The sequence below is a fragment of the Schistocerca nitens genome, chromosome 2 (genome assembly GCF_023898315.1).
Source record: "Schistocerca nitens isolate TAMUIC-IGC-003100 chromosome 2, iqSchNite1.1, whole genome shotgun sequence".
In the NCBI taxonomy this organism is placed as follows: domain Eukaryota; kingdom Metazoa; phylum Arthropoda; class Insecta; order Orthoptera; family Acrididae; genus Schistocerca; species Schistocerca nitens.
The window spans coordinates 562,795,263-562,822,267 of NC_064615.1; positions in this window are offsets into that span (position 1 = coordinate 562,795,263).

Consider the following 27,005-nt stretch of genomic DNA (forward strand, 5'->3'; position numbering starts at 1 on the left):
ATGATGCCACAAAACATCACAGCTGAGGAGAAGACAGACGAAGAAACGTGTGCGATTATTTTCTTGAGGGAACTGCCAATGACCACGAATGGTTCAGTCGTCTAATTACAGGTGATGAATCCTCGATTTTTATACCATCCTGAAACAAAGCGGCAGAATGAAGAGTGGCACATTGAGACATATTTTCGACCCACGAAAGCTCGAATGAGGTTTCGTGGCTCGATGTATCGTACATAAGGAATTTGTTCCTCCAGGAGAAACTGTCAACCAAGTGTTTTACGAAGATGTCCTTGAAACGCTCAGTGAAAGAGTGAATCATGTAATACCGGACACTACAGAAAAGTGAATGCTCCATCATGACAATGTACCATGTCACAGCCACTTATATCACGGAATTTTTTGCTTCAAAAGGCGTTCCTGTTGTTCCAAATCCCTCTATTCACTTGACCTGAATCGTTGTGATTTTCTTTCTTTTCCCGAAATTGAAAAATGTCTTAAATGGACTTCATTTTGGGACTCTGGAGAACATTGAAAGGAATGTGATCGTCATGTTAAAGGCCTTACCAGTTGAAGCCTTTCAGCGCAGCTGCTAAGACTGGGAACAACACTCCGACAGTGTATGGCCGCCGGAGGGAATTACTTTGAGGGGAACAACATTGTTGTTTCAAAAAGAAAATAAAAACTTTGGTAGATAAAAAAATCAGTCTTATTACTTTTCTCATACATCTCGTAGTTCAGCTACAAAATGATTTTGTGCGATAACGTACATCCATTTTTATAATATGTATGGATTATGTCAGAATGGGCTGAAGAACACTGTATGTACAAGAGAGTAACTGTGTTTCCACATTTTCCTCTCCTCAATGTAATCTAACCTTGTTTAAATCTGGAACGCAATCGAAGGAGATCTGTTACCTTGGATCAAGGTTACTTTAAATATTTAATTCTTTTATTGCGAAACATATATTACTATATAATTTTCACTGAAAACTATGGAAACTAACCTGTCACATTAGACAGCATAGCTTTGTGTCTTATTTCACAGATAAATTATCAAATATGAACTGCAGCTGTCCTCCTGTTTTGTACAAATATTTTGATTCTGACTTACACGAACTATTTTCGAAGTGGGTTATAGTCTGACAAAATTTTCAAACAGAAAAATAAATTAACAGCCCCCTGACGATAGCACATAACGTGTTCAGACATGTGACAGAGAAATAATCACATCATGCATAATGTCGAATTTCGACGTCTGTCTTTATTTGCAAGCAGAAAAATAAAACAGGCAGCAACAACCAAAGAAATTGTTCCTCAAAGTCCAACTGCTCTTCCGTCTTAAGAGAAATCTTTCATAGTTTCACGACTTTAGTTTAGGTTAGTGTAGTTTCAGTTAGTGTGTCCGTAGCTTAAAAAGAGTAACAATACTTTGTAATCGTTAATCACAAATATTTTTTATCAACATTAATATCACACTATTCAACTGATACGGTAGTCCGGAACACAGACTTTAGGAGACTTAACAAATATTGAAGGAGGCAGAGGGTTTTCTTTTAAGGGAGAAACGTTCGTCTTTTTATCCCGATTAGTCTCGAAGATGCCTCCTCGAATGTTCCTATCTGTCAGACTTCCTGAATTTCATAGGACAAAAATCTTTCATTGTATTTCTCAATCCTGGGTCCACAAATACTGTCGTCACTGTTTAAGACTTCTTAGCGAGTCATCATCTAATTTTCTGTTAATTCGTCTTCTTCCTTTACGTAGCGTTAATCCCGGCGAATATGGGATCCGCTGTACTCAAGTTGTGGCAGTTTTATTTTATTTGGCTTTGTAGCCGATTACCCTTACCCCCGCCGCCCCTGTTGAATTACCTAAGGGAGAGAAGTCCACCATACGTCTGTGAACTGTGTAAACTTTGTTCTGTATGTGACCGTATTTTAACCGCTCATGTGTCGTATTTTCTGAGGTGTAAACTGGGGACCAGCCTAGCATTAGCCACACTTAGGGTGACCCGTATACCTGACACGGACTTCAGCCCGCCGCGCAGATTCGGTCCTGTTCTGACTCACCTCCTTGTCTCGCAAGCTGGCGCGCTCCTCGCTACGCTATACGAGCAGGTATTTAGTGATCTGTAAATAAAGAAATTAACACCATAACCGTACTGTTAAATGTGTATGACTGCACAAGTTCAGCAGTCAGGAGTTGTGACACTGTTTGTTGGGTAGTTAGTTGGGTAAGTCCATACAACACACTGGATAGGAAAAATCGGTTTTTAATTGTCTTGGGACCAAAAGTCGCATAAAAAGTAGAACAACATCGGGCTTGAATTGTCCTGGGAACAAAAGCCGAATAAAAAGCAAAATGCCAACGGTTTCTAACTGTCGTGAGAATTGCGCAAGGCATGTCAATATGTTGTCCACCATTTTCTCCCATATGCTGAACTTGAGAAACTGCATGCTTGACAACAGATGTGAGTGCCACGGGGGTCACATTCAGAATGTGTTGCGTAGGCGTGTCTTCATTTCAACTACGTTCGTAATTGGAGCACTGAACACAACACCTTTCAGATAACCCCACATCCAGAAGTCCTACGGATTAAGATGAGGTGATATCGACGGCCAGGTTGTAGGAAAATGACGGCTGATAATTCTAGCAGTTCCGAAATTTTTCTGCAGCAGCCGCTTCAGTGGCTGTGCAATGTGCGCCATCGTGCATAAAAATGATCCAGTTCATACATCCACACTGTTCAAGGGTCGGAATGACGTTCGTGTGCACAAGACACTCATAGCGTTTACCAGGGACGGTACCGGTAACAGGACCCGCAGGACTCATCTCCTCGAAAAAATATGGCCGTACGATAAACAGTGCCGTGAACCCGCACCACACACTGGCCTTTGGAGGGTGGAGTGCAGGTTTTCCATTGCCCACATTTTGCAGTTCTGTGTATTGACATGTTCTTGGGGATGGAAACGGGATTCGTGTGGCCACAGAACGTTCCATGGCCTCTCATCGTCCACTACCAGACGAACAAGAAATCCTAGAGCGAACGCTTCTCTTTCTGGCAGCTCAGCATGAAGCAACTCCTGAACATGAGTGGTTTTGTATGTCTAGCGATGCGGGATGTTTCGTAGGACTTTAAATGCCGTGCTCGCAGTCATGCCCAACGTTCGGGCAATTACTCGTGCACTGCGTGTTTCCACACCACCGTTCGAAGCGTCCTGAAACGAAGTGGCCACATCTTTGACAGACATCAGATCAACTGCTTTCCGCCCTCTGGCACCTGTTTTCGAATTTTGTAATAATTTTCGCCATCGAGTGTTCAGAACTTCTGCAGGGCTGCTAGAGCACAGTCACCTTTCTTGTAAAAGAGCCTTACCAGCAGCGCGAGATTCTTCATGGAGACACTCGTGTTGGGCGTCTCAAACGCAAACTGAGAATTAACCGTGTGTCGCGCGTCTGTTGGTGTGTGTATTCTGACGTATACAGTGCCATCTATTTGAACCGTGGCTGGCTCTTGGTATGGCTGGATTAAACTTTCGTTGCGATTCTGTGTTTAGTCTCCCGCGGTTAGCGCGATTATGCTGTTATCCACTCCTTCCACGCGTGGCAGCAGCGGTGTGTGTCGATATTCGCACCTTGGACTATCTTTGACCTGGCGCTTATAGTTTCCAGCTGGGCGTGTGCGACCAGTCGGTCGGTTGGCGTGGAGCAGCGAGGAATTTTCGGTGGGGCGTAGTTTGGCCGTGCCCACTGAAGGTCTCTACGTGGTGTCGGAGTGTGTGGCGCTGTTCCCATTGCTACGAGGTCCATGCCTCACCGACCCTGGATACGAAAGTTGAGTTTTAATTTAACCTACAAGCAAGTCAAGACTGTTCACATTGCGTCATTTGGGGTTCGTTGTCAGCTATTGGGATATTCCCGTGAGCAACAACGTGGTTTTCAAGTTGGAAAATTCTAGCCACCCTCCGGTGGAGTTTCACTGTATTTGTTTATTTGAATTGAAGTACACTAGTGGAATCTTCTGCTTTGTGGCCGTTAACGTTCCGGTTACCTGCCCTGGCCGTTGACATAAATTTCAGGCAGTGTAGTTTGCTCATCGTGTTGTTGCTGTCCATCATGGTGTGTAGTTTGACAGCTCCATGTATGACTGGTTGTGGGCGCCACTATCTTCTACGTTGTTCCGTTGAACTCCCTGTGGTACCCTGGTCGGTTGAAGTGGAAGTTATCTTGTCGGTGGGTCCATTGACTGTCGGTCGGTTGGGTTGTCGTCGGATCGTGAATGGTTCGCTCGACTGCCTGTCTCACCTAAGCGAGCGTTAGTGTTTAAATTACAGACCGACCCTCGTACATCTGGGCGTCCTTGGGTGTACTGCCCTATTTTTATTTTTAATTTGTTCTTGTTGTTAGCACTTGTATGGCTTTTAGCCAGTTTTTTTTAAATTAGAGTTGTGGTGCTCTTAAGACCTTCAACCTAGTTTAAAGTACTGTTTCACGTAAGCCCATGTTATTGAAATTTTTAAGTCTTGGGCCTTCAGCCGATTTGGAGTTTTGAGTTCTTTTGCTCTTAAGGCCTTGAGCCTAAATTAAAGAGCGGTTTCACGTTAGGCCTTTGGTATTAAAAAAGAAATAATGTTATGGAGTTTTAAGTGTTGGCCCTTCAGCTGATTTGAATTTAACTTGTTTCTTTCAGCCTAACTAAAGAACTGTTTTAAGATGAGGCTTGCCTGTTAAATTGCGATTATACTTGCGTTTTAAGTTATTGGCCTTCGCCGATTTTAAATTAAAGTGCCCTTCAGCCAGTAATTAAGTCCCAAGGATTGAAGCTGTGTGTGTGTGTCTTTTTTTAATATATATATTTTTTGGGATCTTGTAATGTTTGATCAAATAATAAAGTTGTATGTTCGAGTGCAACTGACGGCCCTTATTTTGGCCCCTTTCCACAATTTATACTATCTGTCCTGTCCTGCGGATTAAGTGGGGCATCTCACTATTGGTCACACAATCAGATGTTCCTTCCTGAGTCACTAATATGCTGTACAAATTTGATGTCATTCTAAGCAGTGGTTCTCTTTCTACAGCGTTTTGAAACCGGGACTTCAGTTACAATCAAAATAACGTCTATACACAAGGTTATGCACGTGAATCCGCGCCGCGCGGGATAGCCGCGCGGTCTCGGGCGTCTTCTAACTGTCCGCGCGGCTCCCTCCATCGGAGGTTCGAGTCCTCCCTCGGGCATGGGTACGTGTGTCGTCCTTAGCGTAAGTTAGTCTAAGTTAGATTGGGTAGTGTGTAAGCTTAGGGACCGATGACCTCAGCAGTTTGCTCCCATGACACCTTACCACAAGTTTCCAAAAAACTTGAATCCGCAACCCGATAATTCGTCAATTGAGCAGGACAAGAATATATCGGCGATCTGATTATTTGAACTAATGGTCATAGTTTACGTAATAGGACTAGAATAAAGATGGTAAATGTAAGATGTCGTGATCTCCTGACCTTCATTGCTTACATATTCCGCCCTCACAATCATATTTCGCACATCAAGACGCTTCATTTGAACCTGAACTCGAAAAGATAAAGTCAATGTTGCATGAATTCGTGTAAATGATATGCAAATAACAAGTGCGCACCGGGGTTGAAATACTCGAGTCTGGCGTACACGCATACATTCCAGGCACGACGGTCACAGGAGCTTTTAGTTCGAGAGAGGCAGACCACACACCGGGAGGCCGGTCCCTTCAGAGGACGAGTCAACCTCGGCTGCCTGTGGAGCATGTGCCCGAGCAAAAGGGTGAACAACCCCGTGTTCGGCTTAAAAGCAAATTCCGCTACATTGTGTGGGAGCGTCCAACCTACACATTCTTTACACATAGCACGCAGTTTCAGAGATTTTCACAGGGAGACAGCAAACGCCAAACGCCGATACTACAGATTTCCGGATTGGTCGCCTTAAACGAAACGTCATTCTCCCGTTTTAGAAGAGCAATGCTGATTGGCAGACGATATTTCTGACTCCTTGAGCTGAAGGAGTTATGGAAGAGACCGAAAGATATACCCCTTAATGTCTGGTGTGGAGAGGCGCCGTTCTGTTGTCGCTCTTGGAGCGAGGAACAAGTCTCTCCTCAGTACTTCAGTGGGAGAGCACCTCTGTCGAGAGCGAATCGAAGTGCGACTCTATATTGAGTCCTTGCGATTAAGCGTTGTTCACTGTGTTGGCCGACACACTTATTGTGCGGTGTGAACGGACAGAGTTATAGTTAAACGCCTGCGAGCGAATTTTTGAGTGGCATCGCGGTGGACTGGTTATCTGACCGGTGTACCACGCCAATAGTTAGACTAGGGGCGAATAGGAATCCTTGACATCATCAAGGCGCAGGAAGAGTTTGATTGGTGAAGGTCAATCCAGATAGAACGAGAGAGTTATCTTATTTGTCAGCAGTCATCGCAGCTTACAGTATTGTGCGCTACAGCTATTGCGAGCCCCATATTTCCTTCACAACAGTACACTTCACTGCATTTCACACGCGACAGCCTCGACCGTACCTAGCAACATTCTAAAGGATAATTATTCAAGTTGAGTAGGCGCGCCTCTCAGCCATTCTGCCAAGTCAATAACAATCTTAAACTTTGTATAGAAATTTCATTAGCGAATCCTATCCTTGAGAGGTATCTTCACATTCCGAAAAGAACCAGGATATAACTTGTTCAATTCATAACTAAAAGTGCTATTGTTATTTCTCAGAATTTTTGCAAAACAAATAATAATTTTCGTTAGTTTCATGTTTTTCTTACACTAACTAGCACCACTCCAGTACCCAAGTATCCCACTAGTTACGTAAGAAATTTCGTGAATTTTTGTGTCATTTTCTTACAGCGGACGACTCCAGAAGATATTTATTGCTGAAAGTTTTTCAGCCATTTCTCTTTCAAACGTTAGCAGCGTCTGTCTGACTTCTGTAGTAGGGTGGGGGGTGGAAATTGCATCTTGCCGGAGCCATAGGGTAAAGGGTACATCTCAGATTAATCTGTTGCGCAGAATAACAGAATAGCAGATCAACCCCACGCTCACACTGTTAAATCGTATACATAAGATTAAAAGTATTCAAAATATTAAAAAATTGAGAGCAAGTGTCCTAAAAGTGAAAATTGGTAAAAAAAAAATCGCGGAGCTAGTGGTGTAGGTAAACTAGACGCCTACCACAATACGCGATATGTGAGTAACAAACAAATAGCTGGCGGTGGCAAGTGTACGCTAAATAGCCAGAAAAAAACTGTTACTTAGAGATACGACTAGACAGGTGCGAGCCGGCACTCCCCGTTTCTTGAAACGTTAGTGCCGAGAGTCTGCCAAATGGTAGGCTGTAGCAAAAAGCAATGCGCCCTCAGGCCGACAGAACGGGTGGCCACTTGAAGTAGAGGTCAGGTCCGCAGGTCGGTCGGCGTGTTGCGGTACGCGTGATGAGCGCCACCAGCCACAGCTACAGCAGCAAAGGGGTCTGGTCGGCGGCGTGAGAACCGGAACTGGCGTGCAGCGTGTGGGCGGCACCCCGGAGAACGCCCACCTCACGTGCGGGCGGGCGAGAGCCGGCCGCGTGCAGAACGTCTTAGCGTACCTCTGTTCTCCAAACGAGCACTGACGAGCACATCCCCACGTATCAGCATACTAGTTTTGTTCATTGTTGCTTTCCCTCCAAATTTATAGCGTTTTCGAATACAGTTTTATTTCGTAGGGCGTCGTGAACAAATAAAACGCTTACTACAACTAATGGTAGCTGGAATTGGTGAGAGAGGCTGTTAAACTAACACACCTCAGACGTGTGTTGATTTATCTTCAGTCAGCATGTAGATATACGCCTTCTGCAAGAAAGGTATACTCTCTCTCTCTCTCTCTTCTCACTCTCTCTCTGTCTCTTTGTCTGTCTCCGAGTGTCCCTCGTTCCTTGGGCGCGAACGAGATTCAAACACCGGAAATCAGCATTGTGCCAGTTACACGACAAAGCACAAATGCCAAAAGTTAATAACGTGTTCCTTGAACATCATATTTACAACACCGGTTGTGAGGAGGACTTAAATATAGGAAGCGAGGTGTTTTACTCAGTTGTTGAGGTCAGTCCGAAGACCGGTTTGATGCTGCTCTCCAAGCTAGTTTATCCTTTCCAAGCGCCACTTCATCTCGAAATAACTGCTACGGTCTACCTCCATTTGAACTTGCTTACTGTGTACATGCATTGGTTTCGCTCTACTGTTTTCAGTCTCCCCCCTAACCACACCCAAGACTTACCTCCATTATCAAATTCACGATTCCTTGGTGCCTCAGGACGTGTGATACCTTCTTTTGGTCAAGTTGTCTCACAAATTTTTTTCTCCTCAATTTGATTGAGTATCTCCTCACTAGTTGTTCGATCTAACCATTTAATCTTAAACATTCTTCTCTAGCACCATATTTCAAAAACTTCTATTCTCTTCTTGTCTGTACTGCTTACCGCCGACGTTTCACTTCTGTACAAGGCTACATTCCGCGGGAAAATACCAGCATAAAAGACTTCCCAACATTTAAATTTATATTAGATGTTAATCAGTTCATCTCTTTAAGAAATTCCTTTCGTGCAATTGCCACTCTTCATTTTATATTCTCTTACCTTCGGCCATCATTAGTTATTTAACTATGTAAATAGTTAAACTATTTATTTACTTTCAGCGTCTCATTTCCTACTCGACTACCATCAGCATCGCCTTAATTCTTTAGACTATGTTCCATTACCCTTATTTTAATTTTCTTGATTTTCATCTTACCGTTCAATTGCACTTCCAATTCCTTTGCTCTCTATTACAGAATTACAACGGTATCGGCAAACCTCAAAGTTTTGTTTCTTCTCCCTGAACTTTAATTCCTTCTCCAAATTTTTCTTTGGTTTCCTTTACTGATTGCTCAAAGTACAGACTGAACAAACCGGAGGTACACTACACCCCTGTCTGACTCCCCTCTCAACCATTGATTTCCCTTCGTGCCTTTCAAAGCCGTCTGTACTAGATGTAAATAACCTACCGTTCTCTTTGTTTAATCCCTGCTATCTTCAGAATTTCCAGAAGTGTGTTCCGCTCACCACTGTCATAAGCTGTCTCATATCTGCAAATTCTACAAATGTAGGTTTGGCTTCTTCAACATATCTTCTAAGATAACAGGTCGAGTCATCAGAATTGCGTCGCATGTTCGTATATTTCTCCAGGAACCAAACTATCTCCCCAGAGGGCGGCCTCTAGAAGTTTTTTTATTCTTCTGTAAATAATTCATGTGAATATTTCTCAACCATAACTTATTAAACTGATGATTCAGTAGTATTCACACCATCTGCCTTCTTTATGAATTGGAATTATTACATTCTTCTTGAAGTCTGACGGTATTTCACCTGTCTTACACATTACACACACCAGGTGGAATACTTCTATCATGGCCAATTCTCTCAAGGTTATTTGCCAATCTGAAGGAATTTCGTCTACTTGAGTGGCCTTTTCGCAGCCTTGCATTTGTCCTCTAGCCATTCCTGCTTTGTCAGTTTTCAATTTGTGTCAATAACATTTTTAAGATGTCCTTAATCGTAACTGCCTGCTTTACTTGCTGCAGTTCCATGTTTTCTCCTTCTGTTAATTAAATTCAATGCTTCCTCTATTATCCAAGTATTTATTCTAGGTCTCGTCTTTTTACCTATTTGACCCTCTGCTGTCTTCACTATTTCATCTCTTAAAGCTACCAAATAGTCCACTATTGCCTTCCTTTCCTATGTTTCATTCCAACCTTGCCTATCCCTCCTTCTGAAGCTCTCAGCAACCTATGGTTCTTCCAAATTATGCATGACTGATATCTTTAATTTTTTACATTTCTGCAATTTCTTTAGTTTTTTCCTGCTATTCAAAACCAATAACTTAATGTTGGAGTCCCCATCCGCTCCTGGAAATGACCTGCAGTTTAAAATATGGTTTAGAACTCTCTGTCTTACCATTACATAATACCTCTCAAACCTTCCCATGTCCTCAGGTCTCTTCCACGTACAGGATAGTCCTACATGACTCTTCAACAAGTGTCTGTTTAAATTAATATCTGTGCAAAATTATGCCAGGCGGATTCCACTTTCATTCCTTTACAACTGTCCATGTTCTCCTATCGTTTTTCCTTCTTTTCCTTTTTTTTTTTACTATCGCGTTCCAGTCATCGGTCATAATTAAATTTTCGTCTCCCTTAACTGTCTGAATAATTTCCTTTATTTCATCATACATTCTGTCAATCCCTTCTTCATGTGCGGAGCTAGTTGTCATATAAACTTGTACTGCTGTGGTGGATGTTGGCTTCTAGTCTACCTTGGCTACGACAAGGGGTTCACTATTCTGCTCATAGAAGCTTGCTCTCATTCCTATTTTCTTATTTACTATTAGACCCACTACTTGTTACTCTTATTTGATTTTGTTTAGATAACCCCATCTAAATCTACTACATCTACATTTATACTCCGCAAGCCACCCAACGGTGTGTGGCAGAGGGCACTTTACGTGCCACTGTCATTACCTCCCTTTCCTGTTCCAGTCGCGTATGGTTCGTGGGAAGAACGACTGCCGCAAAGCCTCCGTGCGCGCTCGGATCTCTCTAATTTTACACTCGTAATCTCCTCGGGAGGTATAAGTAGGGGGAAGCAATATATTCGATACCTCATCCAGAAACGCACCCTCTCGAAACCTGGACAGCAAGCTACACCGCGATGCAGAGCGCCTCTCTTGCAGAGTCTGCCACTTGAGTTTGCTTAACATCTCCGTAACGCTATCACGCTTACCAAATAACCCTGTGACGAAATGCGCCGCTCTTCTTTGGATCTTCTCTATCTCCTCCGTCAACCCGACCTGGTACGGATCCCACACTGATGAGCAATACTCAAGTATAGGTCGAACGAGTGTTTTATAAGTCATCTCCTTTGTTGATGGACTACATTTTCTAAGGACTCTCCCAATGAATCTCAATCTGGCACCCGCCTTACCTACAATTAATTTAATATAATCATTCCACTTCAAATCATTCCGTACGCACACTCCCAGATATTTTACAGAAGTAACTGTTACCAGTGTTTGTTCCGCTATCATATAATCATACAATAAAGGACCCTTCTTTCTATGTATTCTCAATACATTACATTTGTCTATGTTAAGGGTTAGTTGCCACTCCCTGCAGATCTTCCCGCATTTCGCTGCAAATTTTTAATGCTGCAACTTCTCTGTATACTACAGCATCATCCGCGAAAAGACGCATGGAACTTCCGACACACTCTACTAGGTCATTTATATATATTGTGAATAACAATGGTCCCATAACACTCCCCTGTGGCACGCAAGAGGTTACTTTAACGCCTGTAGACGTCTCTCCATTGAGAACAACATGCTGTGTTCTGTTTGCTAAAAACTCTTCAGTCCAGCCACACAGATGGTCTGATATTCCGTAGGCTCTTACTTTGTTTATCAGGCGACAGTGCGGAACTGTATCGAACGCCTTCCAGAAGTCAAGGAAAATTGCATTTAATTGGGAGCCTGTATCTAATATTTTCTAGGTCTGATGAACAAATAAAGCGAGTTGGGTCTCACACGATCGCTGCTTCCGGAATCCATTTTGATTCCTACAGAGTAGATTTTGGGTTTCCGGAAATGACATGATACTCGCATGACCAGAAGTTCTGTTCTTCCTGCCACTGCTCTTCACTCATTCCCACTTTATCGAACTTCAATCTATTCATTTCCCATTTTAAATTCTCTAACCTAGCTACCCAATTAAGGCATCTAACATTCCACTCTCCAACCACAGAACGTCAGTTTTGTTTCTCCTGACGGTGACATCCTCCTGAGCAGTCACCGGCCGGAGATTCGAGTGGGCGGCTGTTTTATCTGCTGAACATTTTACCCAAAAGGATGCCATCAGCATTAAGCCATGCAGTAGAGCTGCGTGACCTCATGAAAAAAATTACGGCTGTGGTCGAGATGATGGACAGTTATTTCAACGTCGCACCTTTCTAATACGAATCTATTGCCTTAATAATTGCGCTATCCCCTTCGATCGATGTAGAGCGTAATGTTGGTTCAAAAGTAACATCATGTGTTTAATATAGAGTAATGCGTCCTAATATGGGGTACTTTTTGATTTCGTCTCATACCGCTAAGACCATTAAGAAGTAAACACTACTTTACACTTACATTAAAATACGGGATTCTTAGATTAGGTTCATTTGATTTAAATTGTTAGATGTAAAATCGTCCTTTTATGATTTATTTTTAGAAAATCCCAAAAACGTTTGTCAGTATGGGGGTGGCTTCTATTACAGGGTACCAACTTTTCTTACAATTTTCCATTACAGATATGCCGGCCGGGGTGACCGAGCGGTTCTAGGCGCTTCAGTCTGAAACCGCGCGATCGCTACGGTCGCAGGTTCGAATCCTGCCTCGGGCATGCATGTGTGTGATGTCCTTAGGTTAGTTAGGTTTAAGTAGTTCTAAGCTCTAGGGGACTGATGACCTCAGGTGTGAAGTCCCATAGTGCTCAGAGCCATTTGAACCATTTGATTAGAGATATGACAATGACATCAGTATTACTAGAAATAGTTTAAACCAATTTATATAAATATATGATGTCCTGTTTAAGTTGTACCTTCACAAAAAGAAAACACTTAAATGAAAGTTCTTCTCTTGCTTTAAATCGAAATCCCAAAAATGGATTCCAGTAAAGCAAATGAAAGGAAAACAACTAAAATTATCACATATGGTTTATCATTCAGTTATTTGGACTTCAAGCACGTGAAATTCTTTTTCGGATTGCCTGCACAGTCCAGGTGAGCCCATTTCAGGCATTTTGGGCAACAGATCCACTATTCATCTGACCGATCATCTGAAAACAACCCTGCACAATACAGACATTCAGCCTCAGGTTCACCTTCGCTTTCATTTCCCCAATCATCATCTCCTGACAGAGAAGAAAATTGAGAATCTGCCGAAGAAGATGAAGTTGGAAGGTCTAGAGATTTTCTTCCTCTTTTTCCCTTTGTGTAGGAGGGCTAGTTGACATTCTCTGTGCATAGTATGCATAGAAATCCTTCTTCGTAATCTTCTGGGAACATTTAGCCTGTGTCGACCTTGCAGTTTTTTGGTTATCAACTCTGACGATGTTCTTCATTTTACTACTTGCCAGTTATTTATATGGCGATGAATTTATGATCTTCTTTGGGCAGCAACATTAGAAATAGATGGCAAAGCACTCAAGTCTGCAGATGAATTTGTGCTTTCGAAGAGGGTGAATTTTGTTCAGAACAACCTGCCAAGTCATCAGCAGTGCCATTAGAATTGGATGGCAGGGGACACACGTTTGGAACACTCACAAAATCCGTTGTTGAAGCTATACGCCTGTCATCAGCTGTTTGATGTCCATTGACAGGTGACTGCTGATCTTGGCGCTCTGTAAGTGCTTCATTTCCAGAGTGTACAGCAAAGTCATGGATTCTAAACACATTTCGATTCAGTTAGTAGACTCCAGTTTTTCTGAACCGTTAACTGCCGTTTCAATAGCTGCGGTGCGGATATATGCACTGCCAAATAACTTTTCCATCTGGCGTATTGTAACTGTGCTAGGGAAATTATTTTTTAACCACGGCTCACTTTTCTGGTAGCAGAAAATCTTGCGCGGTTTCATAAGTGCCGGTCTAGGGATCGCATATTATGAGAGCTTTGGATTGGAAGACATACAGCTGAAACCCCATTCTCCGTTCCCAGCTCAATGACATCCATAGTTCTAGTGTGGGAGTAATGTCCGTCAAGTATGAGGACAACAGGGCCTGATTTTGTCGGTTTTACCACTGCGATAAAATGTCTGAACTGCTGTGTGAAAATATCTGCCTATATCCACCCTGAAATATGCCAGGCATGGATTGGCCCTGATGGAGTTCCATCCATGAGCTCTACTTGCGTGCTTTTGCGTGGAACATAATGTCCAGAAGCATTCATACAAGCCACAACAGTAATGAGGCAGCCACACTCTGCCGATGACAATGACGCCACTGATCTCTTTCTTTTTAAGGCAGTCGTTTTATTATTTCTAAGTTGCACCACATTGATCCTTGTTTCAGCGTCGTTATATACCCGATTAGGGTTGAAATTAATTTCCTACATTTCCGGTCCCAATATGTTGAAAAACTTATTCACTTTGTCCTCAGAAAAGGATTTCATACGAGCCATCGAAATTCCCTGTGTCATTTTAACAGATAGTGTTGATGAATGGCGTTTTAGAGATCCCTGCAACCACGTTTTACTGGCAGATTTGGCTTCTTCATTAAACTTATTTGGGATATTATTTGCCACGACTCAGCTGGAAGCCAATCCTCATCAGTCAGTTTTGCAAAACATCGCTCTGCCATTAACAGGTAGTTCCTTCCTAACTTTGTAGTAATATCTTCATTGTCAGATTCTCGTCTTTGCTTTGTGTACCCTGTAACGTTGTTCGTGATACGCAGAAATGTCTATCTGCTTTTAGGTAGCCCATTTCTTTCTTCAAAACATCTTCCCAGGCCGTTCATTTGCTGTCTATCCCAAGCTTTTCTTTTCTTCAGTGACACCATCTAATAAGAAAAATATATAATAAAATATAATATAACGTATCTTTTTCATTTCAAAAATATTTTAAAGATTATATTCGACGACAAAAATAAATTTCTAAATAAGCTCCTCAAAATATGGGGTAGCCCATATTACATGTCATTAACTACCCCGTATTAAACTCACCGCCATATTAACTTTGCTTCATAACCACATGCTATACAGATGCAGAATAGTGAATAAATACCTAAAGAACATGTTCTTACCATTGAAACTAAATAAATGACGCGCTTATGAAGTCAAAATCCCCAATTGTCAACAACGATGCAGCCTGATTTCCGTAACACTATAAAAAATTTTCAGATGGCAGATACAAACAAGCGCATGCAGCCAAAACGAACTACAGCTCACCAGCTGCTTCCGGTCAAAGCATGGCGTAGTGGTGCATACAGAACAAGTTCTGATACTTGCCAGTAGATGTCAGCTGGCAACAGTAATAATAAGTAGGTACTCCATATTACGCGGTACCATCATATTATGAGTCTTACCCTACGCCTGTGTGCCATCCATGTACAAACTTATAATGTAAGATACTAGTTCTTTACGTATCTATATAGTTGACATCGTTTTATCTTCTCTCCCTCCCTCCCTCCCTCCCTCCCTCCCTCCCTCCCTCTCCCTCTCTCTCTCTCTCTCTCGTCTGTCTGTCTGTCTCTCTCTCTCTCTCTCTCTCTGTTACACTCGCGCGCGTGCACGCGCACACACCTATTCGTATGGTGTTGATGCGTACGTTCGTAGCGTTTATCCTTAAGTTTAACAGATATACATACAGGATATATTAGTCATCAATAATATATTCTCCTTCACTTAGCCTTACGATTACACGACTGTACACATCAAGTGGTTTTGAGGCGAAGAACTCGTCGAGTCATGTTAGGAGCGCATTTTCATCCGGAAAGGAATTGAATGTTGTTCGACAGAGAGCGGAAAAGGTGAAAATCTGAGGGCGCAAGATCGGGTGAATCAGGTGGGTTCGGAATGATTTTCCAACTCCTGTACAATGTTTTTTGTCAGTCTAACAGAACACGTGTGGGCGTTATCATGGAGTAGCATCACTTCGGATAATCTTCCTGGTCGTTGTTCTCGGATTTCGTCTGCAAGACGTCTCAGTTGCTGACAAAAAATGTCAGTAGTGATCATTTCCTTCGGGGAAGCAATTCGTAGTACACCACACCATCGCTGTTCCATCAGATGCATGAGATTATCTTTTGTGCATGTGCTCGGATCTCTGTACTGGAAGATGCTGCATTGCTCAGGCTCAGCCACTCCTTTCTTCTTCTTATATTAGCATAAAGACACAATTTCATGTCAAGAGTGACGATATAGGATAGGAATCGTCGGTGCTATTCATGAGTCAATTGATGACGAGGGAACAGAAATGCATACATGGCCGCCTGCTGCTTTTTGTGATTCTGACTTAGAATATGCGGTACACATACACGCGAGTTTTGAATCTCTCCATTGTATGCAAATGTCGCATGGTAGTGGAATGATCACAGTTCATCATTTTTGCCAGTTCTCGAGTACACGAGGTGGACCATTATCGATTAATGCATTTAAATGCTCTTCATCAAACCCCGAAGGTCTTCCTGAACATGGAGAGCCACTAACGTCAAAATGATCCTCCTTAAAACGTGAAGACCATTTCCTTGCCGCGCTCTCTCCAATTGCATTATCCCCATACACGGTGCAAATGTTTCTGGCAGCCTCCGCTGCTGTCACCTCACCATTGAAGTCAAACAGTAGAATAAGTCGGAAATATTCCTGTTTCCACACTTGGCACTCAATTTTCTAGCGTCCACAACTCCACCCGCTGTCGCCAAATGACAAAATGGCAATACGTAAACTCAAATAGCAATAGTGAAGTACAAATAAAAATTACAATCGATAAATAAACCCATAGCAATCGGAATACCAAAATGCAAAACAAAAGTGCTACAAACTTACGCGTCAACCTAATATTTCAACAGCAATTTGCGGTGGTCTACAAGATGCCATTTTATAAAAGCTTAAATGCTTTAGGGCATAAGCAGCAGAAAATATTTTGACAAGTTGTGATTTGAAATCGACATTACTTTGCCAGTCATTGTGTAAACAGCCACCCAGTCACAATTCCTTCTTAAAATCCAAGCTACGACTGACTAAGGAGTTATTATAGCGAAGATTTGTAAGAACTCGTAAGACCATTATCTCTTCAAACACTTTCATAATCCCTACAAGTATGGGAACCATACATTGATCTTCATGGTACTACATTCTTATAAAAAACCTAAAAAGAATGTATTTTAAGTCATTTTATAATTTACGATAATTCAATTATGCCAAGGGCTTTCAATAAGTAAGCAATGCATTTTTGTTCTGAAAGCAGGCTGTTTTTATTCAGGATTCCAACAGACCATAATATTCCCCTCTCTTCTGATTGCAAAACCCTGCTTTGCAGCGTAATCTCCGTTCATTGCGACGTGAGCTTCTCTCGGGTGCGCATACTTTTGTGGGGCCTTGCGTTGTCATGCAGAAGGAGAAATTCCTTGGCATCTTTGTGTCGACGAACACGCTGAAGTCGTTTCTTCAATGTCCTGAGAGTAAAAAATACACTTTAGATTTAATCACAGCACAGTGAGAGAGGACATAAAACGAAATAATCGCTTCAGAGTCGCAGAGGGCCATCGCCATGACTTTAGCAGTTGAGGATGAGGCTTTGAACTTTTTCTACGGTGCAGAGATGGTGTGGCATCACTCCATGGATTGCCTTTTCGTCTACAGCTCGAAGTGATGAACCGACGTTTCAACGCCTGTGACGATGTTCGACAAAAAATTGTCACTATCAACCTTGTAACGCGCAAGAAATTACGCATACATGGTTCGTTGCTGTTTATGGTCTTCTGTTAGCCGGAAGGGAACCCAGCGCGCACACACCTTTGAGTACCCCAACTGATACCGAGCGCGGTGGCGCAGTGGTTAGCACACTGGACTCGCATTCGGGAGGACGACAGTTCAATCCCGCGTCCGGCCATGCTGATTTAGATTTTCCATGATTTCCCTAAATCGCTCCAGGCAAATGCCGGGATGGTTCCTTTGAAAGGCCACGCCCGACTTCCTTCCTCGTCCTTCTCTAATCCGATGAGACCAATGAACTTGCAGTTTGGTCTCTTCCCCCAAACAACCCCAACTGGTAGACGAATGTGTCAGCACTACCTATAGAGACGTCCAGTTGTGCAGCGACGTGTTTGACTGTGGTCCGTTGATCACTTCGGATGAGAGTGTCCGCACGTCCCAACACTGCAGGAGTCACAGCCGTGTGGCCGACCGGCACGCGGGAGATCGGACAGGTTGGCACGATCTTGTCGCAACGATGTCAGACGCCTCGCCCAACGACTTACGCTGTTTTTGTTCACTACGAGGTCTCCGTAGACATTCTGCAAGCGCCTGTGAATATCTGTGATGCTATGGTACTCCAAAAAAAACCACCTCAATGATAGCTCTCTCCTTGGAACGCAACTCCACTACAGACGCCACTTTGAAGGCCAGGTATAGCACCGCCGCCTAGTAGAACTTGATGAAACTGTAATGGCTGGCCGGCCGCGGTGGCCGTGCGGTTCTAGGCGCGCGACTGCTACGGTCGCAGGTTCGAATCCTGCCTCGGGCATGGATGTGTGTGACGTCCTTAGGTTAGTTAGGTTTCAGTAGTTCTAAGTTCTAGTGGACTGATGACCTCGGAGGTTGGGTCCCATAGTGCTCAGAGCCATTTGAACCATTTGTAGTGGCTGAAGCAGGAATATTCCACGATGTCCCACAACAAATTCCGCGTTTCTTCAACCGAAATTAACTGAGAAAAAAAATGTTGCATTACTAATTGAACGCCCCTCTTACGCTATTGTTGTGTTAAATTGCCAAATGCTTTCGCACATAGGAAACTAAAAATTTCGTGTGAAATTATTACATTTTGAAAAGCTTCCATAATGTTTACTTCCCTTTATTTTCTTGCTGCAGGTATTTTATCCCCCTTACTGTGTTAGTGGACGACGCTCTCATCGCACAGGCTGGCCACTCTCGCATACATCTGAGCATCGTTGCTGTCGTATTCCATAACGGGAAATCAGCTACGGATAAGGAAAATGATGAGAGGCTATCGAATTACGCTTTTATCAAATGATTCTCATACATATACATCAACGACAAGAATTTTGCATGTCGATGTATCCTGTTCTGGAACGGTACGCCGCGGGCCGCATAAGAGGCCCGTGCCGGACGATTAACCCTTCACGAGCTGCCTACACGTCGTTACGGGACTAATGATAGCGCTTCGGTAGCATCAGAGAGCATTAAACGAAATAAATACGCACAGAGAAAGAGCGGGCGGAATATTTTGCGTACGAAAATCGTAGCGATGCAAGATGAAACACCTGAACACTAAATACGAAGGTATTGTTCCTATTTATCTGAATAACGAAATGTACTATTCGGAAGGAAATCTTTTTCTTTCATTTTTAATCAAAATTCTTTAATATTAAGACCCTGAAAGGTGTCTTAGTCGCGATCAAAGTACGGCTACCCGACGTGGGAGTTTAATAACGCCACACGAAGACAGTAGAAACAAGTAAATCTGGAAAGGATTTGAATTCCTTTTCTACTATCAGTAATATTTGAAATTATTTTTACTCATTGTATTATGGTGCACCTTTATTAGACAATATGGAGTGTAAGACGAGATAATGTTAAGCTTTAAACTCACTCCGATACGACATATGGAATGGTATGCTATCAGATGCAGCATATACCAATTTAGGTCCTCTTCCTGAATGTCAACGATCCTGACACTTGTTTCATCTGTGCTCGGTAACAGACCTTTGTATAACAATTGTAAGTAGGCTGTTTAGGTTTTTTTATTGGTAACGCCACCTCTGTATGAAAATCACTGGCTGTGCTGTGTGCAGTCTGTGGCTGCTTTGCATTGTTGTAATACTCGCCATTGTAGTGTTAGGCAGCTGGCTGTGAACAGCGCGTAGCGTTGCGCAGTTGGAGGTGAGCCGCCAGCAGTGGTGGATGTGGGGAGAGAGATGGCGGAGTTTTGTAATTTGTCATGAACTGCTATATATATGATGATATCAAGGTAAATACATTGTTTGTTCTCTATTAATATCTTTCATTTGCTAACTATCCCTATCAGTAGTTAGTGCCTTCCATAGTTTGTATCTTTTATTTAGCTGGCAGTTGGCGCTTGCTGTATTGCAGTAGCTTGAGCAGCGAAGATTTTTGTGAGGTAAGTGATTTGTGAAAGGTATAGTTTAATGTTAGTCAGGGCCATTCTTTTGTAGGGAATCTTGAAAGTCAGATTGCGTTGCGCTAAAAATATTGTGCGTCAGGTTAAGCACAGTCTAGTAAAATTGATAAAAGGGGACGTTTCATATGTCGACCCTTAGCCGAGGATACCTCACTGGAATCTTCTGATTTTTTTTCTTGTAGTTTGTGTAATTAGTGTAGCTTTTGTTTATTGCTAGCGCGTAATTGTAGAGAAAATCTTCTTTGTAGTTGCAGTCTTTCATTGTTGTACAGTAGAACAGTTGTGGTATGCATGTAGATTCGCACCAAGTATTTCGCAGCTGCAATTAACTAGATATTATTTTCAGTGCTATGTTAATGTGTTCCCCTATTTTTGCTCTTCAAATTGTGTTTTTCTGTGTTGTCGTGTGAAATATTGTGACAATAATGGCGTGTGAAAAACGTAATACTAGGCTCCAAAGTAAACTGAGAAATGACAGTGAAGACGAAAGCAGTGTGTTAGCGCCGCAGAGTAATGAATTAACTAATGTTCAAAGTAATAATTTGGTAATTGTGCATAGGGAAATGGAGCGGGCGGCAAACAATGGCGTAGACAGTGAAACAATTAGTGAGCAGGGAAGCATTATCGATCGGTCGGTCGGCAACAGCTCGCCTCAGGAATCCGAAATGACAGGACACAATTTCGCAAATACTGTAGATTCAGGTTTTGGGTCATCACCGTTTTCTCAAATAAGTCAAAACACATTTTCTGCTTGTCAAAATGTGAATGTTGCCGGTGCAAATGCACTGCCGAAAAGCGTAAAGAAACAGATTCCAGACACTAATACATTATTATTGCAATTAATGCAACAAATGGAACAAAATCAGAAACAAATGGGACAAAAGCTTCAAAAGTTAGACATAATGGAACAAAATCTTCAAAAGTTAGACACAGTGGAACAAAATCTTAAAAAGTTAGACACCACACTTGAACAAACACGTGAGGATTTAACTAATGAGTTACATCACATTGAATCGAAATGTCAAAAAGTCTGTAACGACGTAAAAACACAAATTTGTGAGCATTTCCAACCTATTTTTTCGCGTCATGAAAATGCACTACAGAATCACGAAGCAGCCATAAAAGAACTGCAAACTACTGTTCATGAAAATCATGAGACCTTACAAGCTAAATTTGACTCAGTTGCATCTACCGATTCGGTTACGCAACTTGCAAAAACTCAAGAAAACTTAAAGGACACAGTAGATACTCTGAAACTTGGTTCAGAAAAATACACTGAGGAAATAAGTACACTATCGGAGAAAGTAGCCGAACTTTCGGATCAGTTCACTAATTTATCTACGAAGGTAGATGATAATCTGAACGACACAAAACCGGTAGTCTTTAATGACACAGAAGAGTGCGAACAAATTAGGAATCTGAAACAAAATCTGAATCAACACCAAAGAGAAATCCGCGAAGTACAAGATCAGCTGACACAGGTAATACAAGAATTACGTATTTCAGAGGATACTCGCGCCCCAACACGGGAAGAGGGACATAGAAATACGGAAAAGCCGCAACATAATAACACAGGGCACTTCGGAAATTATGAAAGAAATTGGCAATGTGCACCGAATTTTGAGATGGAACCGCCGACACGACGTAACAATGACCGATATGCCCTTCGCCGACACGATGATTTTGACTATAAGCTGTTCATTACTACACGTAAATTCAAAACGTTTAAGAATTCTGCCAACGACATTCATCCACAAGCGTGGCTTCATCAATTCTCTCATTGTTTTCCTCCCAACTGGTCGTTAGAACACAGATTAGAATTTATGTGTGGCTATTTAGAGAATGAACCAGCTGTAAGAATGCGTTCGGTCATTCACGATTGTCATAGTGAAGGAGAATTTTACCATGCCTTCCTCTCAGCATATTGGGCTCAAGCTACACAAGACCGAGTAAAACATAGCATCATGATGATGAAACACTTTGAACAATCTGAATTTTCCAGTCTTGTCAAATATTTTGAAGACATGTTGCATAAGAATCAGTATCTTTCAAACCCATACAGCCCTTCAGAACTCATCCGCATTTGCTTAATGAAATTAGCTGAACATTTACGACATATTATTTTGGCAGGACGTTGCAAAGACGACATTGAAGCTTTTCAGGAACTGTTACAAGAACTGGAAATTGACACTGACAATCGCGGAACGCACGAGCACAACAATTACAGATCACATCCGTCGCAATTCCACGATGAAAGAAATAATAACTGGACGCGACAAGGCTATTCTCACAACACAAATCGTGACCAAAAAAGACACCACCCATATGACAACCGTTGGCAGAATAATAGGTACAGAGAAAGATTGCACTTCCATAGTAGTGAATATGATAGAGATTACCATGGAAACAGACAATATGGGAACCAAAATAATTATTATTACGGGAGACAGAATAACTTTAGACGCAACGGTCCAGCGCGCAGTTACGATTCAGGGAGAAATTCTCCACCACGTGACGGACAAGGAAGAAACTACGGAACCTACCGACATGACGACAGACGATATATTCGTAACGACAGACCTGAATTGCATCAGAACTGGCGGGATTTAAACAGGGCAGGGCCCTCTCGGCAAGGCGAATTTGTAGAAGTTAGGTCTCCTAATCCCAGTAACGACGCGCGCCAACAAAGAAACAGACAATGACTCGCACCGGAGGCAGCCACGTGCGCCCGCTGGCTCCGAGAAAAATAACATAAGACGCTAGCCTTGAAAAGATTTAGCATTCCTTACCGACGTATAAAACATGACAATTGCTTTTCAGCTGAAAGTCTGCGTACTAGGAAGAGTAAAGGTTTCCACCACATTTCACATGTAAAACCGTTTATTGAATGATAATCTGCTGTTTAACTTTGTCTTTGCCATAAAACTTTTCACTTCACATTTCTAGTATGCTTTGTCAGACTTAAGAAACTGTTAACATGCAACAATGTTTGAAGTTAAATATCCAGTCTAGAACCTAGGGAACATTTTAAACAGAAATTACGAATGCATTGTTATAGTGAACAGACGACACAGTGTTGTATTTGTACATTCTAGCTTGTTAATTGCAGGATTACGTAAAGATTATAAGGCTCACATACTTAGAACATTTATCAGTACTGCTAATGAGATTTTAATGCAACATTTTGGTTTACTTGAAAATACATTCTGGAGTTTGTGTGACAGCTACACGACTATATCACGACGCTACTAATGTGTGACACAATTTACAATGTTGCTTTTGCGGTGTATCTGTTTTATATCTGCACAGTTTTCTGAATTCTTTTGGAAAGTAAAACATGTTTTAGTAGTAACTTTTGTGGTATAGCTACAATGAGACAGCCTTTTCCGTAGCACAACAATACGTTACAGCACAGTACTTTCCTCATCACGGCAATAAGCGTAATAACTAAGATATCTATACGCAAAGCATTTCACTTTTGTGTATCGTGAGGTAAGTACATTGACTTCTGCAGAACTTAGCTTTCGGAGGACGATAACTACGACACTTCCACAGAGATTATGTTGCAACAAGACGCACATTTAGCGCTACAGGACACGTATTTGAGTGATTCATTTTGTACTTAAAATATTTATTTTTAAAGATATTTGGAGTACAATGATACAAAGGTTTTCCGTGATACATTTCATTCCATTGCTGTAATCTGTAACACCTGAGGGTATAATTACATTAATCCTCAGGGGGGTACACGCTTACTTTGTGTACCATGTGTGTGGCAACCACAAGGAACCCTAGCTAATATGGTATTTGCTTATACAACTTTACACATCGGTACCATATTTCTCTAACACACAAATTACACAGCTATCTGATCATGTAACTGAGAGATAAACATTTTTTTTACTACATTAGTGACAGATGTTTACGTAATTACACAGCTGAATAACTTCACACGTATGAAATTGCATTTTTTCAGTACTTTGTGAACTGTTCATATTTTTTGGAGCCATTGTGATACTATGAGAACTTTGAATGATGTATTTGGTATGGATCATGATTTTTGAAGTGCGTTTGAGGCGGATGAAACTTTTGACATGAGCAGAGAATTTTTTTAGGTTTTGAAATTATTGGAGGAAGCTACGACGATTTTGAGAGTTGACTGAGGTATTATGATGTTATTTTTACGACGACGATGTGTATTATGCTGTTGAGGTATGTTTATGATGAACAATTTGATGCTATATGGGGAATTTGATTATGCTATGTATTTATTACGATGAAATAGTGAAGTGTCGTCGCAAGATTGATGTGTCGACGAATATGTATATGTGTAATAAGGTAAGGAGTAATGAAAAGTGATTAGGGACTCTGACTTGTGGAAAAGGTTGTTGGAAACCAAGAATCGTACTTCAAGGTTATGAAATGTGTGTAAATGTGTGACTGTATCACAATGCTGACGAATATTTTTTTTGGACACTGTTATATCAATAAGATTTTGTTTCTACAGATTTGTAACGCTAATTCTTGACCTGTGAAATTTTTTATATGAGACTGTCACTGTAGCGGAAACTGCTGTCGTAAATATTTCGGTAAGAAAGCCAAGTGACCTTGATGTAATACGTTGTGGCGCCCAGCTCGGCCAGCCACCTGGAGAATAAGCCATTAGGTGGAGAAAAAAAGAGGCCATTAACCTCGCTATTGACATTCCTTTGTAGAAAGCATCGCAAATACGACACGCTCATTACTTGGAAACATATCGTACTTTCTGATATTTACTGAAATGCCTAATGAAATGACAAGAAATAGTTTGTCTACACACCTGATTATGACAAGCGTATTTCTACGAGAATTGAGAGAATTTCTACTAACTTATGAAATGCCACATGACTATTGAATGATATTTTTATGCTTTGTACATAATTGCTTATTTCATTTGATATCTGTTTTCCAGCTATGTTGCAGCATTGGTTTTATAAAATAAAATTAAATGCATTTGCTAATGTGAAAACTTTCTGTCAACAGATCTATAAAATAATAATTTTATGATCCATGTTCTTCGAAAAAGGAGCACTTGGAAAGGAACGAACAATAAGAAGGGATTAATAACAGTAACTGCATACATAATTTTCTTTTCAACTACTTGGTAATTTTTTTTGGTAGAGTAAGTTATCATGATGCATCACTGTAGTGTTAAGATGTGACATAGGTATTAGACATGGCCATTTTTAGTGTAATATTTTTTCTGCTTGAGCTATGTCATGTTTAGATATGTTTTTGCATTGCTGCTGCTGTTTGCCAGGCATAGTGCTACTGAATTTTAATTTGTGTTACTCTGCTAAGCCAGATTTATTTTTCTTGTCTGCTGCACATTGCCTTATATTAGTCGTAATATTGCAATTGCTTCGCTAATTTCTAAAATGCTGCTTCCTTTGCAAATCTGCACTTTTTTGTCATTGCTGTTTGCGTTAGTTGTTTTATGTGCTGCTGCATTGCCTCGTCCCTTAGTTTAGCATCTGAGCTCAGTAGATTTAAGTTAGCTTAAGAGGGGGTAGACTATATAAGAAACTAACTATGATGAATTGAAAGCAATGCATTGACAAGGTATATAAAAAAAGATTTGGGCCAAAATGAGTATTGTACAATGAGCCATAATTATTTTGAAAGAAATATGGTTAGAATACAGAAAACAGGTATAGATAGGGCTTTTTGGAAATAGTGAGGAACGAAGGGAGATCTCCGAGAAGTAAAGAAAGTTTTGTTTGCAAAATACTGCAGTAAAAGAAACCCTGTCCTTTCCTTGTGTTATCCCACTATGTGTTTGTGTTCCCTTGTGTATTTATGTTTTTCCTGTATTTATATGTTTATCTGATAAGACTTATGTTGTAGAATTTTTCTAATACTAAGCTACATTCACTATGATGAGGAATACTGTTATCCTCAAATATAATTGGCATTAATAATATGTTATTTACCTTGTAAATATGCTTAGACATTATTTATTCTGTTTTGTTTTAATGCTCATGTGTGAAGTTGATATTCCAAAAGTTATTCTGATCTTTCATGTATGTACTTATGTCATAATTCCTGTGACACTGATGTATATGTTATTTCGATTCTTTTGTAAAGCCTGTATTACAAATGTTCTCTGTATTGTTATGTTCTTTAATGATGTATTTTGCACCTTTGTAATTGTATTCTCATGTTATAAAATTGTAATTGTCACCAGTTCATCATATTATTAACTTGTAAGTTACATTTCACTGCACACGTTTCTGTTGGTCATAGTATATGGACAATATGTGAGAAGTAGGGACTGTTAGTGTTTGCACGTGTGTTAATAATTCAGCAAGGGACTGGTTAACAGCATTGCTGGTTCTAAGGACAATTCCAAAAACTTTGTGAGTGCACAAGTGGTGGTTATGGACTTGCTATATTATCCGCAAGACTCTTCAATGGTGATTGTGCACCTGCACAGTCACAACAGATGGCTGCTGGCCATCTCTACAAGGACTGCAGTGGGTCTGCACCTCTGGTGGCCCACCAGTACCATTATCTCTACAAGGACTACAGTGGGTCTGCATCTTTGATGACCCACCAGTACCACAATCTCTACCAGGAATACACTGGGTCTGCACCTCTGGTGGCCCACCAGTACCATAATCTCTACAAGGACTACAGTGGGTCTGCATCTTTGATGACCCACCAGTACCATCATCTCTACAAGGACTACAGTGGGTCTGCATCTTTGATGGCCCACCAATACCACAATCTCTACCAGGACTACAGTGGGTCTACTCTGTGATGACCTACCTACCAATGCTCTTCAAAACGTCGACTGACTCTGCTGTGGGTTTACTCTGTTGTGGCCCATTACCTGTCAGCATGTCAAGAGTCAGCACTGTCTTTCCGTTGGAAGGACAACACTACTTCTTCAAGACTGCATGGAAATCCACTACTTTCGTGTGCATTTTCTTCTACTGCTCAGACTTTGAGAAAAACACTGAAATGTTATTGTGATGAATGATCAGGACTGTCTTTATGGACTGTGAGAAAATTT